An 8,150-nucleotide genomic window follows, 5' to 3' on the forward strand; every position below is an offset into this window, starting at 1 on the left:
TAATTATAGGTGTGATTGTGGGAATGCCATGGATGGATAAGAAAGTGACTAACAATGCTTCAAATCCTGAGACTGCTATACTAACACCATGGGAAAAGTTTGAGCAGGATGCAAAATACTTGCATGGAGGAACTAATCCAAAAGGGGTAACTCTCTACTAATGTCTTCTATCGCTTGCTGAATGAGTATGTTGACACAATGGATGCAAAGAATTGTTATGTGTGCACAAAGATTCCTTCATCAGTACAAGAAGGGGTTACTTATCATAGTCTGCCTCTAACTTATGGGATAAGCTGTAGTTTGCTATTAACAAGATTCTATGATCAAGAACATGTGCAATACTTCTACTCTAACTTAGATGTATTATTTTCCTTTGTGCCTGTGATTGAGTTTCTAAACAAATTAGCTAAAGAACATAGCATAAAATTAATTAGGGGTTTCTTTGAGCCGACACTGACATTTGGGACAGCTTATGTGCACCGCAATAATCTAACCTGCTTATTAACGCCTGTAGAGAAGAGCTTTTTAGATCACACTGATGATAGACGCAAAGCACTGAAAGAAAGGCTAGAAAAGGGGTTAGAAAAACGCACATATGCAAATGATTATGCTTACACTGCAATAAAGACACAGGGCAAATTAGCTTTAGATGCATTACATGTAGGTAGGCTTTGTATATATAGGCCGAAATCGGAGCATGACACTTTATTTGTGGGAACGAGTGAATGCAGGCATGTGTTTTTGTTTCAGAGTAAATGGACATTCATGTTAAATGGACAGGATCCAGCGATCCCTGGGATCTATTATATATGTGGACTTAATGCTTATTACCGTCTTCCTAGAGGATGGTATGGGACATGTTATTTGGGAATAGTTTTCCCAAAGATTTATCAGATTGATGACTTAAAGCAAATTCCTAAAATGTCTGAATTACAACATACTAGACAAAAGAGAGAGACAGCGGCTGCTGTCGTTGGTGACATATTTGGAGCCATAATTCCTTCAGTAGGGGTTATCTTAAACTCCATAAAGATTTGAAAGTTGTCTGCTATTGTGGATAACATGCTGACAAACTTCACAGGGGCTATACTCCTGATGGATACTGAACTTGCTGCGGAAAGAGCTATGACTCTTCAAAACCGGCTTGCTTTAGACATTCTTTTAGCAAAGAGTGGCGGAATCTGCAAGATGCTTAATGAGCGCCATTGTTGTGCGTTCATACCCGACAACAGAAAAAAGATTAGAGGCATGCTTACTAGCCTAACAAGAGATAGTGCAGATTTGAAGGAGCTGAAGGAACCTGGAGTTTGGGAGAAAGTTGGGAGAGGAATTACCAGAGTAGGGAGTTGGTTTAGTAATATTTGGAATGGAGTTCTTGCAAAAATATTAGGGGGTCTATTGATTGTACTTATATGTTTATTGGGATTATGGGGATCATGCAAAATTAATGAAAGAATTAAAATAAATTTGACAAACGAAGTAAAAGAAATGAAGAAATTGAAAGAGAGAAAATGTTCAATGAAATTTGGGAAAGCTCACACAAAGGGCAAGATGTTGAAATGCGCATTATGCGCAAGGTGAAAGGTTAAGAAGGGAAAGGTTCGTGTGATGACAAATGTCATCAGAGGAGGGACAGAGCGTAGCTTATATAATCTATATTAACATGAAATGTTTATGAATTCATGTGTAATAATGCTGCATAAAAAATAAAAAAAATGTATTTTGCTAAACGCGTGCTTGAAAATGTGCCCACGGGGAGTGGCCGCCAATGTATATGGGGACTAATGAAACTGACTAATAATGTTGAAATATTATGATAGAATATAAGTTTGCACTAATATTAAAAGGATATGTATTAGAGTTTGCTAATAAATCATTAGGCCTTAGTTAGCATGAGTCGAGGCCTAGCTGTCTGACTCTCATATTAAATGTGTTTTTCTAATGTGCAGAAACATTTTAGCTGAATGCAACACTGTAGATCATCCGAAGGTACAAGGTCGCCTAAACCGGTACAGACAATGGAGCCACTGACTTAAGATGTGCAAAGGACCACGAGAGGATGAAATCATACCGGACATTCCACCCGCTAAAGACGTCAATCAGAAGGACCAATAAAATACGTGAGAACTGTTATGGGGTGACAAATTTGATGAGCTAATTTGATGTTAATTGGTTAAAGATAGTGGGGTACAAACCCTTGTTCAACCAGATTTTAGGGGAATGTACAACAGAAAAGGGATAAGACCCCTTGACACACGGAAATGAGTTAGTTAGGGAGATGCTGATGCGATTTGCTATGACCCAGACACTTCGTCACTCTGCATAGAGACTTTGCTGTTTGGTTCTTAAATCCATTCTTGCCTTATATTGCCTGTTTACACTTTACCTCCTTATGAGGGAAGTGCCCCTTTTTCCCTTCCTGCCTGAGCTGAGTTCCTGGCTGATGGCGAATCAACTGATGTCCTGAGGACGAAGACAGAACCTGAGTGCTGACCAAATTCGGAGGGTAACTATATGACAATGAAATTGTAATTGTCTGTTTGCTTTTCCTTTCTATGTACCAACTGCTTCTCTTTTGACAGAGACCATAGCTAGATGTTTTCTAAATTGGTGTTTCTAAATTGTTTTGCATGAAGCCCAACATGCCAATGCTAATTCGGGGTTAGGAGAGGGATTCACTAAACTGACGCAAATAGACAAAATGACTGAATCTATGCTTTGTTGAATAATGCGCTAATGTACTCTGCTAAGGATAACCATAATAATGCGCTAATGTACTCTGCTAAGGATAACCTATGCTGACGTTGTGTTACATTCTAATGTTCGTGATTCTTGCTTTGATGAAATCTTATCAGAGTTGCCATATTGTGACTATGCTAATAAGTTTCTTGGCTATGAGATTAATAAACGTACTAGTAGAATTGTAATTAATAGGGAATAAATATCACAAAATTCATACTAAACTGCTGTGGTTATTCATGACTGCAAGGTCATGGTGGTTTCTGAGTTTTATTAATGTCTTTGACTAAAGTGAATTGTCTTATTTTGATAAACATGGATGACGTTATTGACATATTGATTGACATGCTGATTAGCTATCTCGTCCTAAGGTGTCTTCAATCAGGGTCAAAAGATTCATTGGCCTAAAACGAGTCCCAAAGTGAGTAAATTAGTCATAAAGGGACGCGTTAGCAGTTCCGTTGGCTCCGCATTGCACGGAACCTGAGCACAGATGAAACATGACTATGAAGTTACAAAAAAAACAAAATAAATACAAAAAACATAAGAATGGAGATAGAAAGCAACGGTTATGTATTTTTCACACCTGCCCTGGCTCCAAAAAACACTTTTTTAGGTGGCCGTGAACGAGTCATCAGGAAAAATACTGTCAGTCACTCAGAACAGGAGAGTCACTGGCCTAAAGAGGGATGTCCAACTCTCCCATTCTAGTCGATGGAAGCTAAATGTGATTGACAGTTGATCAGACCAATCAATGGTAGAAGATGGCGGAGTCCCAAAGCCCCTCAATGTGTCTATATATTTTTATTTTTTTAATACCTGAAGTACTCAAGGTCAGGCCAAAAAACATACTTTCAACCATTGCACTCCCACCCAGTCTCCAATGTAAACAAACGAGGGCACTCACACGCAGTTCTATTCAACAAATGACACTCGAACTGCTCAAGGAATCTGATTGGATAATTGCACAACTGCTGATACGTCTGACTGCGAGCGAACTTCTTTTTCCTTTTGTGCCTTCGCGCTCATGGCAGCTGTGGCGCTTTGTATTGGCTCGCTTACGTCAACTGTTTTACTTTTTTATTTTCAATTAAAGTAGCAAGAAAAGTCCAGTAAGGAATTTACAACGTTAACAGCTCTAACTCGAGCAAACGTGGGACCCATTGCATTTCAAATGCTTATTTATATATATATATATATAAAACACTGTTAGTGGTTGATATTAAGCCGTTAATAATATGTAAAAATAAAATATATATATATATATTTGCAAAAATATTTTTTGGTTTCATAAAGCACACTATGCCATGGCAGTCCCTGCACTGAAAGGGACTGTCATTTATGGGGCTGCGCATCTTGTGAAAGAACAAAATGCCATGCCTCACATGAAATCAGCCAATGGCTGAAGTAGAATGACCAGTTTCCCCACGTATACCATTAATGAGTGGATTTAAACGTGACTGCCACATCAGACCAACAATATTGTCGAACGTCAAACCAAAACAGGTAGTAGTACTCGGCCTCGCTCTTTCAGAAGTATACCTGAGTGTGGACTTAGTGGCGCATTTTCGTTCCTGCTCGACCCGCCGATGCCCTAGCCACGTCGCTAGATAAGGACAGATCTTCCAGTCTTACACACGCCTGGTCCTCAACTCTAGTCTTGAGAACTTTCCACACACTTCTTTTTCGCAAACCACACGTATGTTCGCTTACCAGCTACACGCCGTTCAAACCTCGCGCTGATCCACCAGGAACTCTTTGCCATTGGACGATGGCTTCTCTTACTACACCAATGTTAACCATAGTTACGTCGAGGAAACGCCTCTATTGTACTATTGGCCAAGTCGACAAAAGACTATCCAATGGTATACCTAGAGATGAAATGGAACTAGAAAGAGGACAAACGTTGCTGTATTGACCACAATGAAACCAGGGTAAGTTTCTGTAGCTGGTTTTGATGACTTATATACAGTCTCCTTACGATGGAGCAGGTTGATCATTTTTCTTACAATAAATTTCATGGGGCACATTACAGGCTTGAAAACTGGATTATCAAATGATATAAGATGAAACACCTCCATTTTGCTATCGGTTTCTCAGTAATGCAACACGAACTTTCGCAAGCTGTCATACAAATGTAGACGAGTCTGTTCTCGTGCAAGTCAAAATGTTTTATGCTTCCGTGGGACGCAACGAACACCCCTGTTTCTATTTCAATATGGCTGCTGCTATCCTTTTTGGTTGTTTACTTCCGGCTCGGAGCCGATGATGTAGGAATTAACCCCTTCGCTGCCAGGCCTTTGCTCCTCCTGTGCCGAGCCTTTTTTGGCTATTTGTGGCAGTTCACGCTTAGGCCCTCATAACTTTTTGTCCACATAAGCTATCCATGCCAAATTTGTGTCTTTTTTTTCCAACATCCTAGGGATTCTAGAGGTACCCAGAGTTTGTGGGTTCCCCTGGAGGAGACCAAAAAATTAGCCAAAATACTGCGAAAATGTCGTCATTTTTTTTTAAAAGAAAAAAAAGGGAAAAGAGGGCTGCAGAAGAAGGCTTGTGTTTTTTTCCCCTGAAAATTGCATCTACAAAGGGTTTGCGTTGCTAAAATGACCATCTTCCCAGCTTTCAAGAACAGGCAGACTTGAATCAGAAATCCACGTTTTCCAACACAATTTTGGCATTTTACTGGGACATGCCCCATTTTTACTATGTTTTCTGCTTTCAGCCTCCTTCCAGTTAGTGACAGTAATGGATGTGAAACCAATAATGGATCCCGGAATGCTAAACATTTCTAAAAATAGACAAAATTCTGAATTCAGCAAGGGGTCATTTGTGTAGATCCTACAAGGTTTTCCTACAGAAAATAACAGCTGAAATAAAAAAAATATTGAAATTGAGGTGAAAAAAACAGCCATTTTTCTCTGTGTTTACTCTGTAACTTTTTCCTGCGATGTCAGATTTTTTAATGCAATATCTTGTTACGTCTGCTGGACTCTTCTGGTTGTGGGTATATATAGGGCTTATAGGTTCATTAAGAACCGTAGATACCCAGAGCCAATAAAGAAGCTGCACCTTGCAATGGGTTTTCGTTCTGTACCGGGTATACAGCAATTCATTTGCTGAATTATAAAGAGTGAAAAATAGGTACAAAAAAAACCTTTGTGTTTCCAAAATGGGCACAAGATAAGGTGTTGAGAAGCAGTGGTTATTTGCACATCTCTGAATTCCGGGGTGCCCATGCCAGCATGTGAATTACAGGGCATTTCTCAAATAGTCGTCTTTTTTACACACTTTTTCGCATTTGGAAGGAAAAAATGTAGAGAAAGACATGGGGCAATAACACATGTTCTGCTATTCTGTGTTCCCCCAAGTCTCCCGATAAAAATGGCCCCTCACTTGCATGGGTAGGCCTAATGCCTGCAAAAGGAAACGCAACATGGACACATCACATTTTTACATTGAAAACTAAAGTGTTTTTTGCAAAGTGCCTATCTGTGGATTTTGATCTCTAGCTCAGCCGGCAACTAGGGAAACCTACCAACCCGGTGCATTTTTAAAAACTAGACACCTAGCGGAATCCAGGATGGGGTGACTTGTGGGGCTCTCACCAGGTTCTGTTACCCAGAATCCTTTATAAACCTCAAAACTTGGCTAAAAAAAACACTTTTTCCTCAACTTTCAGTGACAGTTCTGGAATCTGAAAGGAGCCACAAATTTCCTTCCACCCAGCGTTCCACCAAGTCTCCAGATAAAAATGATGCTTCACTTATGTGGGTAGGCCCAGTGCCCGTGACAGGAAATGCCCCAAAACACAACGTGGACACATCACATTTTCCCAAAGAAAACAGAGCTGTTTTCTGCAAAGTGCCTAGCTGTGGATTTTGGACTCTAGCTCAGCCGGCACCTAGGGAAACCTACCAAACCTGTGCATATTTGAAAACTAGACACCTAGGGGAATCCAAGATGGTGTGACTTGTGGGGCTCTCACCAGGTTCTGTTACCAAGAATCCTTTGCAAACCACAAAATTTGGCTAAAAAACACTTTTTCCTTACATTTTCATGAAAGAAAGTTCTGGAATCTGAGGAGCCACAAATTTCCTTCCACCCAATGTTCCCCCCAAGTCTCCCAATAAAAATGGTACATCACCTGTGTGGGTAGGCCTGGTTCCCGCGACAGGAAATGCCCCAAAACACAACGTGGGCACATCACATTTTCCCAAACAAAACAGAGCTGTTTTTTGCAAAGTGCCTAGCTGTGGATTTTGGCATCTAGCTCAGCCGGCACCTAGGGAAACCTACCAAACCTGTGCATTTTGGAAAACTAGAGACCTATAGGAATCCACAATGGGGGGACTTGTGGGGATCTCACCAGGTTCTGTTACCTAGAATCCTTTGCAAACCTCAACATTTGGCTAAAAAAACACTTTTTCCTCACATTTCGGTGACAGAAAGTTCTAAAATCTGAGAGGAGCCACAAATTTCCTTCCACCCAGCGTTTCCCCAAGTCTGCCGATAAAAGTGGTACCTCACTTGTGTGGGTAGGCCTAGTGCCCGCGACAGGAAATGCCCCAAAACACAACATGGACATATCACATTTTCCCAAAGAAAACAGAGATGTTTTTTGCAAAGTGCCTATCTGTGGATTTTGGCCTCTAGCTCAGCTGCACCTAGGGAAACCTACCAAACCTGTGCATTTTGGAAAACTAGACACCTAGGGGAATCCAAGATGGGGTGGCTTGTGGGGCTCTCATCAGGTTCTGTTACCCAGAATCCTTTGCAAACCTCAACATTTAGCTAAAAAAAACACATTTTCCTCACATTTCAGTGACAGAAAGTTCTGTAATCTGAAAGGAGCCACACATTTCCTTCCACCCAGCGTTCCCCCAAGTCTCTCGATAAAAATGGTATCTCACTTGTGTGGGTAGGCCTAGTGCCTGCGAAACGAAATGCCCCAAAACACTATGTGGACACATCAGAATTATCAAATAAAAGACTAAGGGCCTGATTCTAACTTTGGAGGACGGTGTTAAACCGTCCCAAAAGTGGCGGATATACCACCTACCATATTACGAGTTCCATAGGATATAATGGACTCGTAATACGGTAGGTGGTATATCCGCCACTTTTGGGACGGTTTAACACCGTCCTCCAAAGTTAGAATCAGGCCCTAATTGTTTTTGGTGGGGGGGCCCTGCATTTTTGGTCCTGGGCTCAGCAGCCATAGAGGGAAACCTACCAAACCCAAATATTTCTGAAAACTAGACACCTGAGGGAGTCCATGGAAGTGTGACTTGTGTGGATCCCCCAGTGTTTTCTTACCCAGAATCCTTTGCAAACCTCAAAATTTGGCTAAAAAAAACACTTTTTCCTCACATTTCGGTGACAGAAAGTTCTGGAATCTGAGAGGAGCCACA

At 40.9% G+C, this 8,150-nt stretch overlaps 1 protein-coding gene across 4 annotated transcripts in view; it reads right to left on the minus strand.

Annotated features, from left to right (window-relative positions):
- MTFR2 (mitochondrial fission regulator 2) overlaps nucleotides 1–4,559 on the minus strand; it is a 155,369-nt gene extending 150,810 nt beyond the window's left edge. For 3 of the 4 annotated variants that reach the window (XM_069235210.1, XM_069235208.1, XM_069235212.1), the window contains exon 1: nucleotides 4,453–4,559. The gene's annotated coding sequence lies outside the window, so the exon portion shown is untranslated. The other variant, XM_069235209.1, reaches the window with a different exon arrangement.
- Nucleotides 4,560–8,150: the final 3,591 nt, after the last annotated feature.

Source organism: Pleurodeles waltl, chromosome 5, assembly GCF_031143425.1.
Source record: "Pleurodeles waltl isolate 20211129_DDA chromosome 5, aPleWal1.hap1.20221129, whole genome shotgun sequence".
NCBI classification, from domain to species: domain Eukaryota; kingdom Metazoa; phylum Chordata; class Amphibia; order Caudata; family Salamandridae; genus Pleurodeles; species Pleurodeles waltl.